Source organism: Monodelphis domestica, chromosome 8 (genome assembly GCF_027887165.1).
Source record: "Monodelphis domestica isolate mMonDom1 chromosome 8, mMonDom1.pri, whole genome shotgun sequence".
In the NCBI taxonomy this organism is placed as follows: Eukaryota; Metazoa; Chordata; class Mammalia; order Didelphimorphia; family Didelphidae; genus Monodelphis; species Monodelphis domestica.
The window spans coordinates 104,688,930-104,708,569 of NC_077234.1; the positions used below are offsets into that span (position 1 = coordinate 104,688,930).

At 39.4% G+C, this 19,640-nt stretch overlaps 1 long non-coding RNA gene across 1 annotated transcript; it reads left to right on the plus strand.

Annotated features, from left to right (window-relative positions):
• The first annotated feature begins 1,149 nt into the window (after window positions 1–1,149).
• On the plus strand, window positions 1,150–12,249 carry LOC130455935 (uncharacterized). The gene is made up of 3 exons (XR_008914224.1): window positions 1,150–3,332; window positions 9,985–10,051; window positions 11,122–12,249. It is a non-coding gene; the product is annotated as an uncharacterized LOC130455935 (long non-coding RNA).
• The last annotated feature ends 7,391 nt before the right edge of the window (window positions 12,250–19,640 follow it).

Consider the following 19,640-nt stretch of genomic DNA (forward strand, 5'->3'; position numbering starts at 1 on the left):
AATCTCCAAATAAAATCATAAATTAATTAACATGAAAAATAGTATTCTTTGATCTACATCTGACTAGAACAGGTTTGGTTTTTTGTGGGGGTGGGGAGGTGTTCCCCTGGAGGTTTGGGGAGAGACTTAAAACTGAAAAATGGAAACATGAAAGATTTTATACATATATGAATGCATATGTCTCCTGGATGTTGCCTTGTAACAAATAAAAGGTGGTTAAAAGGTGGTTTGGAGGCTAAGCATTTATTAGCAGAGAGAGAGAGAGAAAGAGAGATTGGAGAGAGAAAAAGAGAGACAGAGAGAGAGAGGGAAAGAGGGAGAGAAAGAGAGATTGGAGAGAGAAAAAGAGAGAGAGAGAGGGAGAGAGGGACAGAAAGAGGCAGAGAGAGGGAGAGAGGGAGAGAAAGAGGCAGAGAGAGGGGGAGAGAGAGAGAGAGAACATAAGAGGGCTTTGAAAATCCAACATTCTGATATTCAAAGATTAAATGATTTGGCTCCAGATGACAGAACTAGAAAAAGTGATTGGACATTTTAGGGTTTCATATTTTGGCCTCTATGTAAGGATAAACTGTCTTTACTGAGCTGATCCCAAATAAAAAATACTGCCTCTGGGGGTTGTATAATACACATCAGATTGAATTTCATAAGGATAAATTCATTGATTACTTGAAAGATATAACTTGATAGATAAAATGGATTAATAGTTAGAAAATACTTTGCAAATTTTAAAGCACAATATGCATGCTAGCTATTAAATAGAGTACCCACTATACCTATTGTGTAGGATAGCCTAACACTAGGGGCCCTTTTAACTGGAGTTATATGATTCTGTCACTCATTGTGAAGTATTTCTCTGCTCTTATATAAAATAATGATTAGTACATTTATTAAATACCAATAAATCACTAAATAATCATGTTTATGATTAATTATATTATTATAAACATGAGGTTAATTAACTAATTATAGAAATGATTGCAACATAGCTATTAAACATAATTAATTTTTTTATTATTATATGTTCATAAATACAGAACTAGAAAGAATTCCAGAAGCTGCCTGATCTAAACTTCCCATTTTACAGATGTGGAAACTGAAGAAGAAAGACTTAACCAAAATCATGCAAATTGTAATCATTAGAGATAGAATTTGAACCTTTAGTCCATGTCTCTAGAGCTAGTGCTTTTCCCATTGTACTATTCTGCACATGCATACACATTCTCTGTCTCTATTGCTTTCTCTCTTTCTCTTTCTCTTTCTCTCTGTCTCTCTGCCTCTGTCTCTGTCTTTCTCTCTGTGTGTGTATGTGTGTGTGTGTGTATGTATATTTCTGTCTCTATATTTATCTCTATCTCTGTCTCTGTCTCTCATTTTGGGGGTGGGGGAGGAATCAGACCTATAATACCATTTATGTTAGAAACATTCAGTACAAAAACTCTTTTCAATGATGTGGATCTTCATTTTATGTATAATGTAAAGTATTAGAGAGTTGCTTGTAGTATTTGGAGGTTAAATGGCTTGCCCATAGTTAGTTACATGTTTTGTGTGAATGTAGTACTTGTATTCAAGACTTCTTGATCCCAAGGCAGTCCATCACTACACCATACTACCTTTCTGCCACAAGATAATTATAATCCTAATAGGTTATTATAATAGCATATGTTTTATTTATTGAAAGAGAAGTGCATACATTGATAATATGAAATGGGTTTTGAATTCACATTCATTTCATATCATCACACATTTAGAATCACTGAACCAGACATTAGAAGGTACCTTAGAGATTATCTCGTCTAGCTTCTTCATTTAACATGAAAGAAATGGAGCTCAGAGATATGACAGGACCTGCCCAAAATCACACAAGTACTAAGTAACAGAGCTGGAATTGAAACCAAATCCTTGGATTTCAATTTGTGGAACCCCTTTCCTCCTCCTCACCACTATCCCTCTGTTTCCCTGCTGTATTATTCTGTTTATTATTATTGTTGTTGTTGTTATTATAGACTTAGAATTAAATGGAAAATAGATATAGATACAATATATTCTGTCTCCCTGTGGGTGTGGATGTGGGTACATGGGGTGTTTCAGAGAGTTCTAGCCCCTCTTGTATGAGAGCTTGTCAAAACCTTTTCAGGGCTACTGTGACAAGGAAATCACTTTAAAAGCCTGATATATATTAATTTAAGGTTGCCAAGGAATTCAGCTATGTAATTCCTAAATAAAAACTCAAGTCAGCAGTCAACCTTTTATGGAGTTTAATTACAAACAGGAGGAAGAAAGGTATTAGAGATAGAGAGAGAGAGGGAGAGAGAAAGGGGAGAGAAGGGAATAGGGCTTAAATACCCCCTCTGTTTAGGCTGGGCCAAAAGGCCCAAGCCCTTAGATAGCTGAGGCAAAGGAAAGAGATCAGTCCCTATCACTCACGTGACCAAAATGGAGAAACAGTCTCAGGGGCCTCCACCTCCAGCTTCCTTCAGAGCAAGCTTCTCAGAGCACCTCTCCAACCAACCACCCACTAGCCCTCAGACCCCGCTATCTTTAAGGAAACCATCCAAGTTCCCTCCCCTCAGTTCTCACATCTACCAATCACTGTCCATGTCTTCCCTGTGCCAATTGTGGCTCTACCTTAACCCAGGACCTCCCAGAGGACTGTGGCTTTGCACATGTCTGTTGAAGGTCATATTCTCAAATAATTAAATCTTGATCCTTTGCTACAGCCCTTCCTAATTCCTGTTACCCTGAGTAGGGTGGAGAGTGGAATAATTAAATTTTGATCTATGCTGCAGCCCTTTCCATTGTTCAGCAAAAGGTTTCTGTCCTAAAGTAATCTTAAGAAGGGAGGAGGAGGAACCTCCCTTGCCAATGGGGTTCACATTCCAATGGTGAAATTTCCAACATTCACAAGTCTAAGAAATTTTAAGGTTTACACTACTCATCCACCTTTGGTGTCAACCTTTGACCCAGCTCCTGGATCCTCTCTTTTAACCTTTGTCTCCTCTCTCACCAGGCAGGTTAAACCAGGTTGAGGATAATTGATAGGACTTGAACCTGTCAGGTGAATTAAGGCAATGTCTACCCTAAGCATGTGAAGACTTCCCTAGGGGAATGGTGGATGAGAACTATTTGTTCCAATGTCCTTGGAGTCTCTTTCTAAAGCAGGGGCCATGGAGAACTTAGAGGTTGGTGAGACCTTAAAGCCACTATGTTATCCACTGATTCATGGGCCATCACTAGGCATCCTGACACATCTTGTCACTGGATATGAGCACCTCTACAAGAGAGAGTAAGGCTGATGACTTTGTGAAACTGCCTCACTTCAATCAAGTTCATACGTAAGTCAAGATATCATCCCACAATGCCATTGGTTATCTTCAAAAATGAAGGATGAACAGTTATTACACTCAGAATATTTATCATGAATGCCCATGCCCATTTGTCAATATACATCAACAGAAATTGTTCCTAAAATAGTGACTTGCACATAGTAGGCATTCAAGTAAATATTTGCAGAATGAAAATCATTTTGCTCGTTAAACTTCTGCCCTCCTATTGCCAGCACAGATAGCATGCTTTCAGCAAACAATTGGAGACTGATTGGAAATCTCATAATCACTCTAAAGCTTTCTTTCGTTATTGTACCAGCTGCATGCTTAATCTAGATGTGCTTGTCTTTTTGATTCATATGTCTTCATTGAGATTTGGACCAATTTTTAGAAACAGAACAGTTTTTTTATTAACACACTGGTAACAGTAGCTCTGAAGCAGTTGTACCAGAACCATTTGAATCCATAAAGAAAATGATACTTTAATCTATGTCTTGAGACAAGCATTTCACCTGTCCAGGTGAACATCCATGTTTCCCAGATTGACTGAGTTAAGACTTAATTAACTGAACCTTAGCATGGTGTAGGTTAGAAGAAATCTGAAATTCTTTCATTTTTTCTGATCACTTCTCATGAATGGAAATTTCTCTGTCCAGACCTCCATCTTAGATGTCTTTTCAGAGATGCCTTTGTTGGACAGAAACCAAAGTATGGAGGAGGTGGGACAGAGAAGCTAAAGCTAGGCTTTGCCTTAGGGTGAGAAACAGAGTTCATAGTCCTTGTCAAGCATACAAAAATCATATCATTCAGTCCCCTTGTTGAAATAGAGAGATTCTATGAAATCCAAGTTCCCTAGGGGTAGCAGGGATCAGTTGAGATTGTAACCTGGATTGTCCATTTCAATTCATATGTCCTTTACTCTGTACCATACTAAAATAGGCACTTCCTACACTGCCCACCTAGATCCAGGCAGCAGCAACCTCCCCTTTTCCCCCCAAAGTCCTAGATCCCTTGCCCATCTCTGCCTGGGCAGCATGCTGTGGGGAAAAAAGACCCCTAGCCCCTTATACTTGATTGGAGTTTAGTGATAGGGATAGGTTTAAGATAATCAGTATTATGATTCTAAAGTGATTAGTATTAATCCCATTATAATCTTAATACAATCAGTAAAATTCATAATTTTTACAAGGATTTCTAACTAAAGCATAAAAATTGCTTCTAATGGGATATCTAACCCCTTCCTAAGTTTATACTTCCCTTTATCATAAGATGCTGACTATCTGAAACTCATAGCACAAGCATCAGGCACCCTTTCCTGTTTGGAAATAGTCATCTCTTCCCCCAGATCAGATGAGAGAGGTAAAGGTCACTTGACTTGACTAAGTCATTAGTCAAAAGACTAGTATGGGCTTTCTGAAATGGACTAACCAATCAGCTTTGTGATTGGGTAACTGTTTCTAAATAAGGTCTATATGATGTTATGTCTTGTGATCTTGTATGGAAGTATTCATTTTGCTATATAAACCAGATCTCAGCCTCTGGGCATTGTCTCTTGCCAGGGTCCAACAATGTAATACATGCAAGAGAACGCTTTTATTGGAGGACTTGGCCCTCTTCCAGGAAAATCTAACTCTCTACCTTGACTTGGAGAAATTTGGCTATTTGACTTTCTTTGCCTAAATTGTCTATATGGAGTCTGTGGGTTTCTTTTGTTAATGCTCTCTCACATTGGTAGAAATATTGGAGAGTCTTAGAGTGTACTTCAGTCAGTGGCCAGTGCATGGGGTCCACTTCTTCCTATCCTCCCCCTCCTAGGCTGCCCCAATTGAGTTTCTCCTGCTCTCTAATTATATTCAGATGGACATGGCCATTTATAGCTGTGGGAGGAGAGGAAGGGAAAAGAGGAGCAATCCGATGCCTTATTCCTCACATTTCCAGTTCTGCCCTGGAAAATTGCTTGGTCACCAAAACAGATGTGTGGAACAGTGCCTGGGAAAGACAAACAAACAAGCAAACAAAAATTCTCCCTGAACACTGTCCATGTGGAATCTAAGAGAACCCCCAAGTTTAGTCAGCTTGAAAGATGGAGACCTCAAAGCTAGCCCTCTTTCCCCTGAGAATCTTCCCTGAAGGGAATCTCAAGACTAGCAGTTTCAGACTGAATAATGGACCTTAAGATACTTAATGGACTTAGCTAGGTGGAGTCAAAAGATTTTAATAAAATACTAAAATATCCTTTTCTCCCAATAGTTTCTCCCATTTTTATCAGCTGCCCTTTTAGGGCAGCTCTCCAGCCTCTGACCCTCACCTGACACCCAGCTCTCACTTGGGGCTCCCAGTAGCTGCTAGCATGCGACAGTGGTCACATCCCAGGCAACGGCTTCGACAGGCCGGCAAAACCTTGTGAGGGTAGCCATTGGGTCATCGTCGACCCCTGGTGAACTAGGGCTTTGCTCACCCAGCATGTGAAGACTGCTTCGGCTGAACAGACTGAAGAAACCAATAAGAAGGTTCAATGGCTGAGAGGGCGACTCAGCAAGGCACTGTGGAGTGCTTAGGGCGTGTTGGAGCACAAAGGACAACAGGGCCATCCAATGCAGCTGAGGAAGTCTCCAGGTGTAATGACTTTTCATGCCACTGGACCCAGGCTTCCAACGCTGAGAGAGTGGGACTGTCTCTGTGCATTGACTTTTCCACTTAAATCTCCTTTACGCACAAGTGTCTTTGTGCACACTCATCTATACACCATAGATGAAAGCACACAAAGACAATCATCATCCTTGGTTACTGAGAGACTACTATATAGGTAAGTAGTCCATTCCCTCACACCCAAGCCTCTGGCTATGGTTTCTTTCCCAAGCCTGTCTGTGTAGGTTGAACATTCCCATTTTCTTGTAGCCATGGCAATGTCAATCAATCATTTTTCTCTGCCCCTCACTTTCCCTGAAGGGTATATCAGCTTTCCAATTTTCATGACTTTTCAGAATTGTCCAATCTCTTATGGTTGGTGTTGCCAGAGGTTAGTGACCACAGCAACTCAGGGGTCTGTGTGGGTGTGTAGTACACAGCTCTGTGTGGAGGCCTCCTGAGAGGAAAGCTCTGAACCCCTTTTCCTTGATTACAGAGTGGTTTTCTTGACTATGTAATAGTCCTGTTTTGTTTTTTTTTTAACACCACAAAGAAACTGAGTGTGAACATTTGGCCTCAGGGGAGACATCCAAAGCTAGCAGAATAGAATCACTGGAGAGGCACTTTCTAGTGTCCTCTCCATAACTCCTTCCTGTCCCACCAACCCTCTGGTCTCCTCTCTAGTCCCCTGAGGTCTTCCCTCCAGTGGGTAGTAGGTAGGTAAACTCCCTTGGTGAAGTGCCCATCTATCTATATTAGGAAGGATAGTTCTCTCCTATCATGAAAACCCTTCTGAGCTTTCTCATAGTGTGGCCTTCTAGCCCTGTTTCCCATGGTGAAAGCTCAAAGTATTTTAATTTCATTAATCTATGCTCGAGGCAATCTTTTGATTATAGCAAAACAAAACAAAAAGAAAAGCTTATTTTTCCAAACCACAAACCTTTTCCTGAAGTAATTTACCTTCTTTTTTTTTTTTTAAGTTACAAGAATGACATCAGAGAGAGTGCTGCTAATTCCATGCAGCTTTTTAAAAGGTAGTAAATGGTATGCACCTTTTTCAGTTCCAATTAGCAGAAGATAAAGACTACAACAGCTTTTAGTAGTGCTAATTATAGGCAACACTCACTGATTCTCATTGACATTAAAATGTCTTGTAAACTTTATGTGTGTCCTTCATTCTTAGCTATTTTTCTTCTTCTGAACCAGTTTGACAAATTTCGTGGATTTGCAAGTGTTTATCCAACACAAAAAGTTACACAATTACTGAAATTCAGGTTGAACCCTGGGCAAAGAGAAGTGAGTACTGGGGCATTTGTTTCTTGACTATCCCTTCCAGTTTGTGTGGCTTCTGGCCAATGAAGTGTCTGCCCCCACATATTCTGATTTTGATAGGTAAAACAGGTAACTTGGAAAGGCAAGAGTCCGAGAAAGGGAAAAGCCTGCTTGGTGACAATGGTGGTAGAGGAAGATGGCATCAACACACTGATGGAATCTCGGCCTGATAAAATGGTGGCCATGAAGACCTTGATGGATAGGAAAAAAAAGAGAGAGAAAAAAAAGCAGAGGTTACTAAGAATGTTTAGATCTAGAAAAGTTTTTGGATGAAGGGCACCACAGAGAGAAGCTTTCATTACTCAGATGCAATTCATAAACAAATCTTTGGATCTGATCCATTCCATCTATTCCAGTCCACTTTCCTCCTTCCCCTGGGAATGGTGGAGGGAGAACATTTTTATTAAGTGGCTATGTAAAGCCCTCAACTAGATGGTAAGAATATAGGGAAAATCTTTTTTTTTTAATAGTTCTTTCATAAATATTATGTTCCATCCTGACCACTACAACATATAAACAGATAATAATGAATAAATATATTATAACTTCTGAGTAAAATCAATCTTTACAACTAAAAGGATCAGAAATGAATTTTGAGACAATGGCTTATGAGCTGAGACTTGAAGGAAGCTAGGGATTCTAAGACAGATTTTAGGTGGTAATGCTCTACAGGTATGAGGAGAGACTGTTGCAAATGCATGGGTAAAGGAGTGGAATGATAATTCCAAAACATTAAGTAGGTCATTTTGGCCAGAATAACATTTTTTTAAATCACAAATTTTTGTTTTTCTTCTCTCTTTAACAAAAACTGTCTTCAATAATATTGTGAACTATTTTCTCCCTTGGGAGGGATATAAATAAATAGAGTGGGGAAATTCCCCCTCATCTACTTAATCCCTTCATCTATTGCAATAGATATATACATCTTCCTAAAGCATGTCCATGGATGCACCAGAGTTGTGGTTTGACATATATGCTTTGAAAAAAGAGCAATTGCTTTCCACCTGCAGGATTCCCAATATTGTCATAGTCACCATCACTGCACTGTTAACAATTAAACAAGTAAAAAATGAAGACCCTTCCTTATATGTAATAACAACTTGAAAATAAACTGAAGAAAATAAATATAGCTCTAGGAGAATCACATATGTTGGCAATACTTAATAAATAAGAACCTAGTTACCATTGGAATTTCAAATATTTCCATTCCCCTAATTCACACATATCAAAAATTTACCCATTCATGAGAAGTAGCACATAAAGTCTCAGATGGAGAGGACTGCCTCTCCTTCATTGCGTTTGTCTAGGTCTCAAAGAGAGGACAGGAGGGCAATGAGAGATCAGGAGCAAGAAAAAGAAATGAGGTCCCTGGAGGAGGCTGATCATCTCCCTCCCATAACTATTCTCTCTCCTTGTTTTTCTCATTGCCTACTCTATTGTATTAGCCTAGGGCTTCTGAAGAACATTTCCTTCTATTAGGAAGGAGAATTAGCATATCTGCCTTGGTGATCAGGAGCTTAATGCATGTTCAACTAATTCTGAATGCCCCATTCATTTCAGAATACTTGCCATGGGCTGAGGCATTTTCTTTGCCAGGAGGACTCATTAATCTTACATGTGCCTTCATTCTTAAGCAACCATACACAACCTCCATCCTTCTTTGCCTAACCTAGAATAAAGCATTGACTCTGTCCTTAGACAAATATGTTAACACCATATAGCACTCATTTCAGGTTAAAGGTTTGTTTTTTTTAAACAACTCCTCACATTCTCACTTTTTAAGGCTGTATCCTATTTAAAACATGAAGGTATAACAAACATTATAGCATTTGAAACCATAGATCACAACTATACTGTTTGGAACCTATTCCAGTCCTCCAAAATACCCTGTGTTGACTGGGAAAAAACACAGAACTATTAAATGGTCAAAATCACTCTTCAATCAAGGGCAAAAAGGGGTTCAGCCCTAGTAGGCCTCCTCAACAGAGCTGCTGCACGGAGCCCGAGGACTGAACTCTGGCCGCCCTGGTCACTGAGCCAGGGGAGTGCCACCGCTCTAGATGGACTCCAGGGCACAAAAGAATTTGGGGAACTTATATACCATTTGGGGAATCCAGGGGCAGGAAGAGATGATTGACATCACTATAAGCTAAAAATGGGAGTGTTCAAACTACACTGACAGGATACAATCAAGCTTGGGAAAGGAATCATAGCTGGAGGCTAGGGTGTAAGAGAAGAGGCTGCTAACAATGGATACTAAATGATGGTTTCTGCCTGGGTGTGGATCTTCTTGGGAAAGGGTCTGATTCAATAGGGGAGATTACCTAAAACAGAGAGGGTCATCCTTTATGTTTAGTCTCACCCAGCTAGGATTGTCATTCCCCTGAAGGTCTCCCACTCAAGTCTGAAACTGCTAGCCTGGGATTCCCTTCAGGGTGGATTCCCAGGGGAACAGGGGACAAGGACAAGCTTTGGGGTCTCCAACCTATAAGTTAGCCCTGAAACTTGGGGTTCATCAGATCCCATAGGCCACAAGTTTGGGATTCCTAGATTCCATGTTGACACCTGTCATAGTAATATTATGAAGCTTTGATTCTTTCTCAGATTTGTCACCTTGTCAATACAGGTATTTTATTCACCTGTAGAGATATTCTCCCAAGCATTCTTTTCTTCTGTGATTCTTGTATATGTTTTCTTATAGATTCTTCAGGAAGAAGCATTTGCGTGCACTGGAGGCTGAATCCTAGACTTTTTTTTCTTCACATTTTGTGAGTAAGGTTCTTTACTCACATTATTCCTCTGTTAACTAGTTCTTAATATATCTTACCTGCTCATGCCCTCCTCTGACTATCACCTTAATATTGGCTATTGTGGCATTTCTCACAAAAACAATATTTTTGAAAATAGACCACCGTCCTTAATGTGTTTAACACCATGGAATGGGGGTACAGGCTCCCCTGGACATTCCAAATCTCTAGAAGAATCCCAGGTCAAAGAGTACTTGAGGAATTTTCCAAACCTGGACGCCTAGGAGTACTAGTGATAAAGAAAGCTGGCCCTGATGCAACTAAAGGCACAAATTGCATTATCGAAACAGTCTCTGAGAAATACACCTCTTTCTGCTTCAGCTGCATTTCCTCTAGTGTTCTGTTAAGTTTTTAGCACCCTTCTGTTTGCATCTCAAACATCACTAGATTTTCTGAGATATTCAATTCACACTCTTTATGCTTAAGGCATGTCAGAAACAATGTATACCTGTGCCTCTATCCCACATACCATGGAATCTCACACGGGACTGTCATTTTATTCATCTTGTCTATCCCCCTCCCCACCTTTGGTCCTGGCTATGTAGGCTTTTTTCCTTTAAGGTATAAAACCCTGGACCCTTTCTCTTCTGGGAGGCAGATTTCACCTGCACTTTCCTCCCAGCCAATTCACTCAGTAAATTCCTCTATTTTTAAAGATTCCTCAAAGCCTGGTAATTTTACTTAATGCTGGATGATATTTTAATTTTTGGCCACAAACAGGAGGTAGGGCCATTTCCAGATTTACAAAGTCTTGAATAACCTGTGATGTGGATTTTGTTTTGCTTTTATACTTCTATAGTTTGTAGGGTTTTTATATTATTATTTTGGTAAAGTAAGGCAATCTTTCTGATTAATCATGTAAATTTCATAATTTTTATAAGTGAAGAAAAGACATTACTAAAATTAATAAGATGGGATTGCAAATTTAAGGTTAGCAGCATGGATAATGTTTATAGTGAATAAGCATATAGAGAGTTGATCAAATCCTGTTAAAGAATGTATTTATGGATTTCTCTCATTTTCTCTTGTAGCTGCAAGGAAGTGGGTCTAATAAAAAGGAGGAGCCTGCAGGAGGACAGAAGTCTACATGAGAAGAGGCTGAAGGTATCATATCAAGTCCCACCAGATTTGAGAGACTTAAAGACTTTGGGGAAATGGGGTAGTATTTTGATTGTTAGATTTTGCCAAAGGCAGACTGCCTGCCTTTCTGACTCAAATTGTCAATGTGCCATTGGCATTGGGAAATGCCCCCAAATGCCAATTACCAGTATCTGTACCCTAGGTTTTCCCACCATTAGCGATGGAGCCCAACCCCATATAGCATTACTCATTTGTCCATATATTTGGTCAATGATGTTTAGTCCTGAACAAAAGAGGGGTGAGTCAATGTGGAAATCTTGAAGTCGCCAGTTTATTTAGTCGGGAGGTAGAAACCACAGGATTTGACCTTGTTACTGGAGAGTTTCCCCCACTACGGGAAGGTCCTACCCCCATAATGCAGCTTCTTAGAGAGTAAGATTAGAGCTGGGTGGGAGGTAGACTCTAAAGGAGAAGGTAGTCCTGAAAGGGGTTCAGGCCAGCCCTGATTCCGGAGATGCTAGTCTTCCCTGAACACCTTATTTATGTGCCAAATATCCTGTTAATTACTGTATTACCTGCAATACTTGACTCACAAGTACTTTGTGAAACAGGGAATGCAATACAATGATCACTCCCCAAAGTGGAGTCTAAAACAAAGAATTTAAGTGACTCAGTAATTCTTAAAAGATTTCAGACTCAAATTCAGTTCTTTTGATTCCAAGTCTGAGCTCTTTCCCCAAAGTCATGTTGCCCCTTGTTAGAAAGAGATTACATAGGAACCAGGAATACAGGGGACTGTGTTTATTTTTGTTGGGCTCAGATAAAAACTTAGGACCCCCATAAATCGCAATTTAAGAGGAGCATTCCTTCCGGGAAGTCAGGCAGAACAGGATGCCCCTAAGCCCCTTATCAGTAACAGCCTGGTGACCCTTATTAGCCAGTAGCTGTAATTGGAAAACTGTTCTCTACACCTATAGAACAGAATATAAACCCTGCATCAACCCCGAGGCGGGGTCCAGACTTGTACTTTTGGTCCTGGACCCTAACTTGAACTAGCAATAAAGTTTCCCTTGTGATTACATAGTTGGTGTGATGCCTTCCTTGCATTCAGGATTGATTTTGGGACAAACATTTGGGGGCTCATCTGGGATCCTCAGATCTTGGAACGGCAAACACCCAACAGGGAATTCCCGTGGAGGTCTCTTCTGTGTGGAAATAGGCATCAGATTCAACATGTGTTGCGAGAGGTAGTTCAGGAGTCTGAGGTATAAAGCTTTCTGGCTGGGCTCAGCCCCTCTGAACCCAGGGTTTATACAGGGAAGCCTATTGCTAGGCCTAGACTCATATCCAAACCCAGACTGTGACTCGTAGACGGAAAAGTTGCTAGCATCCTTTTCGAAAGGTCCCAGAGAAGCACTGCAAGTTGACTGGGAACTTTTTATGTAAAAGACCCGGCAGAAAGGGTTAGAGTCCCCAGCAGGGGTTAGAATTCCCTGGTGCCAAGCAGATATGCTGGCAGAAGACCCGAAGGTACAGATCCTGCCTATCTGCCAGGGGAACACTGGATGCCTTTTGGATGGTGACCAGGATTTCTTCTGATAAAAGTGAATGAGGAGGTGAGTGGCGATATGGAAAACTTGTATCTTTCGTTTTTGTCAAGTCCTAAGCGTATCTGTTTCAGTAGTATTGTGATTGAAGTCGTCTGAATAAGGGAAGTAGGTTAGCAAAGGTGTATGAATGTGTGAGAGTGTGTCCTATGGGTTTCTGTTGAATCTTTATTGTTTTTGTGTGGCTAGATTAAACAAAGGAAGAGGCAGAAAGAGTTTAAGATGCAGTTTCACAAAGGGGAATTTCTTTTGTGTCGCCTTTCCCTGCTCGCTTCACCTACATTCCAACTGGGCAGCCTATGAAGGAGAGTCTGTGACTGCTCCAGCAGTAAGCTTCCATGCAGGAGAGGGAATCTGAATAGGAGGAGATTTAAAAGTTCCTTCTTTGAGAAACCCAGTCAGCCTCATAAACAGCTCACCTCCAATCCCAATTGGGAGCAGATAGTAGTTTTGTCCAGATAATACAAGAGCATTTTGTTAGAAATCACGGCCAAGACTTCCGGGTAAACATGGCTGGAATCTAGACGTGAATCGCTTCCTCTCCATGGCACCGAAAGAAATAGACTACCTCAAAAGAGCATAAAAATCAACTTTGGAAGAATGGAGGGATTCTCCAGTACTCCACAGAAACGAAGGTAAGTGGGGTTTGAACATTTCGACACTATAAGGAGGAGGAAAAGCTTGCACAAAAATGTGAACTGAGCTGCCCTTCCCCCTCCCCGACCTCCCCCCACCAAACCAGAGTAAGGTATCAGAGCACTCACTGGGACAGCGAGTGAGTGAGGAAGGTCTCTATCTGGGGGGGCACACCAGGGTCCTTGAGATCTAAAGACTGCTAGGAAATGACCTCTCAGGGCGGTTTCACAGGAGAATCCTACGCTGTGAAAATCTTGAAATCTCTCAGACTTGTGAATGTTAAAAATTTCCCCATCAGGGAATTCTTAATTGGAACAAATTCCCTACTGAGAAACATTCCCCATTTTGATGTGAGAACTCGCCAGGATCAGAAATGGGAGGACCTCTACTCCAACCGAACCTAAGACTGCTTTAGGGGGAAAAAAACTCCTTGCTAAACAAAGAAAGTACTTGGATCCATGCTTATGGTGGGGCAAGGAGTTCTTTGAGCCAGGCCTGTTTTTAGAATTGATACAATGAGATGCTAGGTACCTAAAAGGGTCGGGCAAGTTTTGTCTTAATGAGATTAGTTGACTCAGCTGTGTTTTCACTGGTTCAAACTTACTGAGGTGATTTGTTGACTTAGCAGGAATTCAGATGGGCAGTCCTTTGGAAAGCGTCTACAGTGATTGATAGATGTAGGGACTTAAGGGAGGTGACATGGGAGAAAAACCCCTATATAAGAAAAAGCAGAATCTCTTGAAGAGATCCTTTTGGAGAAAGCCTTTTGGAGGATCTCTGATGAGGACCGCTTGGGAAGAATCTCTTGAGAGAGGCCTTTTGGAACAGTCTCTGGCTGGAAGGCTCTCTGGTGAAGTCAGCTGAGATGGAGCTGGCCTGATGTCACTAGAATCTTTGTTTAGTCAGACCTTGTGGAGAGTGTTAAAAAACTGACTGATTTCTCTCTTAAGACTCAGGTCTAGGCCATATTGGCTTGAGGCCCTTCATACTTATTCCTTTCTTACTCTCTCTTTCTTTGATTACTCATTGTATTATTAATTAAAAATCTCGATAAAACCCAGTTGACTTGGGTATTTGAATAATTGGGAATATTTCCCTGGTGACCACCTTATATTTGATTTAAAAACCAAGACACTGTAGTGAAACATATTTTCTGCTGTCAAATTTACTCACCCTCTCTTAGATCTATCACAATTTATATCTTCCACCATTTTAACTCACTACAGTTTAAGACCTCAACTATTTTAAATCTCACAGGAGAGCACAGGGGTGGCTGCGCAGAACCCAGGAGAGGTTGCACTGAGCAAAAGGGCCTGCACTCTAAGAAACTTCGGAGGCTGTGAAGAACTAGTCTGAGGCAACCTAAATTCACAGAAAACCCACCCATATCACCCAGACCTCAGACTAAAAAGGAAAAGGGAATAAAACCACCAAAGGAATGGCTCACATGGCCCAAAATCAAGCCTCCAAGAAGAAAGTTAAGAAAGTGACTATTGAAAACTTTTATGGCAGGAGTACCCAAGGAAAAGAAGAGAAAGAGGATGAAATCCAAACAAAATCAAAACATGCTTCCCAAAACGGAACCTATCCACAAGCTCTGGAAGAACTAAAATTGGAGCTCATCCAAAACATGGAAACATTCTGGAAAGAAAAATGGGAGAAAGAGATCAGAAGTCTGACAGATAAGACTGCTCAATTGGAAAAAGAGCTCGAAGCATCCAATAGAAGGGCAGACAAAGCTGAAAAGCAAAACTAGTCCCTAACGACCAGAATTAATCAACTCGAAGAAAGTGAGATCATAAAACAGCAAGAATCAATAAAGCAAATGCAAAAAATTAATGAATTAGAAGAAAACATAAAATATCTCACTGAAAAGATCACAGACCAGGAAAACAGAGGAAGAAGAGACAGCATGAGAATTATTAGTCTGCCTGAAAAACCACAGATAAACAAAAACCTCAATGGTATACTACAGGAGATTATAGAAGAAAATTGCCCACATGTTCTGGAGCAAGGGGGCAAAATAGAAATAGAAAGGGTTCATAGAACACCTTCTATACTAAATCCCCAAAAGACAACCCCAAGGAATGTAATCACCAAATTCAAGAGCTTCCAAACAAAGGAGAAAATCCTACAAGAAGCCAAGAAGAGGAACTTCAGATATAGAGGGGATCCCATAAGTATCAGACATGACTTAGCAGCTAACACGCTAAGAGACAACAAAGCATGGAACACAATATTTAAAAAGGCAAGAGAGCTGGGTCTCCAACCAAGAATCTACTACCCAGCAAAACAGACTATATACTTCCAGGGGAAAGTATGGGCATTCAACAAAATAGAAGATTTCCAAGCATTTGCTAAGAAAAGACCAGAACTTAGTGGAAAATTTGATATCGAAGCACAGAAAGCAAGAGAAACATGAAAAGGTAAATATGAAAGAAAGGGAAAAGGAGAAAAATCTTATCTTTTTCTTTAAGTCAAACTCTCTTCTATAAGGACTACATTTACATCAAATTGTATATATATTAATATGTGGGGAAAATGTATTGTGTAACTCTCAAAAATTATATGTATCATAAGAGTAGTTAGAAGAATCATGCATAGGGAAAGATTGGGGCATTAAGAAGATTTGGTGAAAGGGGGGGGCAAAGTAAGAAAAAGGGAAGGGGGAATTGTCGATAATACTAAGATTTACATCAAGAAATGGGGAGGGGGGGTCTAAATAGAATAATCTTTCCCATACAAAGATACACATGGGAAGTGGAGGGAAGAACTCTCATATGAGAAGGAGAGGAAGAGAGTGTGAAGTGGTATTACTTAAACCTTACTCTCAGTGAAATCAACTCTGAGAGGGAAGAACATCTAGATTCAGTCGGATCCTGAATTCTATGTTATCCATCAGGGTAAGAGAGAAAGGAAAATTAAGGAGGGGTAAAGGGGGGGGAGTATTAAAAGGGAGGAAATGAGAGGGGGGAGGGGAAGGGAGCATAAAAAGGGAGAGGCTAGAAAGGGAAGCATCTCAAGGGAGAGGACTAGGGGAACTGACCTAAAGTAAATCACTGGTTCAAAAGGAGATAGCTAAAGAAGAAAGTTCAGAACTAGGGGAAGATATCAAATTGCCAGCGAATCCACAAACAACAATCATAACTTTGAACGTGAATGGCATGAACTCACCCATAAAATGTAAACAAATAGCAGATTGGATTAGAACCCAAAACCCTACCATTTGTTGTCTTCAAGAAACACATATGAGGCGAGTTGATACTCACAAGGTTAGAATTAAAGGATGTAGTAAGACCTTTTGGGCATCAACTAATAGAAAGAAGGCAGGAGTTGCAATCATGATATCTGACAAAGCCAAAGCAAAAATAGGCCTGATCAAAAGGGATAGGGAAGGTAAATATATTCTGTTAAAAGGGAGTATAGACAATGAGGAAATATCACTAATCAATATGTATGCACCAAATGGAATAGCATCCAAATTTCTAATGGAAACTAGGAGAATTGAAGGAGGAAATAGACAGTAAAACCATATTAGTGGGAGACTTGAACCAACCACTATCAAATTTAGATAAATCAAACCAAAAAATAAACAAGAAAGAGGTAAAAGAGGTGAATGAAATCTTAGAAACTTTAGAGTTAATAGACATATGGAGAAAAATAAATAGGGACAAAAAGGAATACATCTTCTTTTCAGCACCACATGGCACATTCACAAAAATAGATCATACACTAGGTCACAGAAACATGGCACTCAAATGCAGAAAAGCAGAAATAATAAATGCAACCTTTTCAGATCACAAGGCAATAAAAATATTGATCTGTAAGGGTACATGGAGAGCCAAATCAAAAATTAATTGGAAATTAAATAACATGATACTCCAAAATCGGATAGTTAGAGAAGAAATCATAGAAACAATAATTTCGTTGAGGAAAATGACAATGCGAGACATCCTTTCAACCCTTATGGGATGCAGCCAAAGCAGTACTTAGAGGAAAATTCATATCCCTGAGTGCATATATTAACAAATTAGGGAGGACAGAGATCAATGAATTGGAAATGCAAAACAAAAAACTTGAGAAAGAACAAATTAAAAACCCCCAGAAGAAAACCAAACTAGAGATCCTAAAAATTAAGGGAGAAATTAATGAGATCGAAAGTGACACAACTATTAAACTAATAAACAAGACTAGAAGCTGGTACTTTGAAAAATACAGACAAAATAGACAAAGTACTGGTCAATCTAATTAAAAAAAGGAAAGAAGAAAGGCAAAATAACAGCATCAAGGATGAAAAGGGGGATCTCACCTCCAATGAAGAGGAAAATAAGGCAATCATTAAAAACTACTTTGCGCAACTATATGGAAATAAATATACCAACCTAGGTGATATGGATGAATATTTACAAAAATATAAATTGCCTAGACTAACAGAAGAAGAAATAGATTTCTTAAATAATCCAATATCAGAAAAAGAAATCCAACAGACCATCAAAGAACATCCTAAGAAAAAAATCCCCAGGGCCTGATGGATTCACCAGTGAATTCTATCAAACATTCAGAGAACAGCTAACCCCAATACTATACAAACTATTTGACATAATAAGCAAAGTGCTAGTTCTACCAAATTCCTTTTATGACACAAACATGGTACTGATTCCAAAGCCAGGCAGGCCAAAAACAGAGAAAAAAATTATAGACCAATCTCCCTAATGAATATAGATGCAAAAATCTTAAATAGGATACTAGCAAAAAGACTCCAGCAAGTGATCAGAAGGGTCATTCACCATGATCAAGTAGGATTTATACCAGGGATTCAGGGCTGGTTCAATATTAGAAAAACCATCCACATAATTGACCACATCAACAAGCAAACCAACAAAAATCACATGATTATTTCAATAGATGCAGAAAAAGCCTTTGATAAAATACAACACCCATTCCTACTAAAAACACTAGAAAGCATAGGAATAGAAGGGTTGTACCTAAAAATAATAAACAGTATATATCTAAAACCATCAACTAATATCATCTGCAATGGGGATAAACTAAATCCATTCCCATTAAGATTAAGAGTGAAACAAGGATGCGCATTATCACCTCTATTATTTGACATTGTATTAGAAACACTAGCAGTAGCAATTAGAGAAGAAAAAGAAATTGAAGGCATTAAAATATGCAAGGAGGAGACCAAGTTATCACTCTTTGCGGATGACATGATGGTCTACTTAAAGAATCCTAGAGATTCAACCAAAAAGCTAATCGAAATAATCAACAACTTTAGTAAAGTTGCAGGATACAAAATAAACACTCATAAGTCATCAGCATTTCTATATATTTCCAACACAGCTCAGCAGCAAGAACTAGAAAGAGAAATCCCATTCAAAACCACCTTAGACAAAATAAAATACTTAGGAATCTATTTCCCGAGACAAACACAGGAACTATATGAACAGAACTACAAAATACTCTCCACACAACTAAAACTAGACCTAAACAATTAGAAAAAAAATTGCCTGCTCATGGGTAGGATGAGCCAATATAATAAAAATGACCATCCTACCCAAATTCCTTCATCTATTTAGTGCCATACCTATTGAACTTCCAAATAAAATTTTTTACTGATTTAGAAAAAAAACATAACAAAGTTCATTTGGAAGAACAAAGGATCAAGGATATCCAGGGAAATAATGAAAAAAAAAATACAAAGGAAGGGGGCCTTGCAGTCCCAGAACTCAGACTATATTATGAAGAAGTGGTCGTCAGAACAATTTGGTACTGGCTAAGAGATAGAAAGGAGGATCAGTGGAATAGACTTGGGGTAATTGACCTCAGCATAACAGTATACGACAAACCCAGAGAACCCAGTTTTTGGGACAAAAATCCACTATTTCATAAAAACTGCTGGGAAAATTGGAGGACAGTGTGGGAAATATTAGGTTCAGATCAACACCTCATACCCTACACCAAGATAAACTCAGAATGGGTGAATGACCTGAACATAAAGAAGGAAACTATAAGAAAATTAGGTGAACACAGAATAGTATACATGTCAGACCTTGGGAAGGGAAAGATTTTAAAACCAAGCAAGACTTAGAAATATTCACAAAATGCAAAATAAATAATTTGGAATACATCAAATTTAAAAGTTTTTGTACAAACAAAACCAATGTAACTAAAATCAGAAGGAAAGTAACAAATTGGGAAACAATCTTCATAAAAACCTC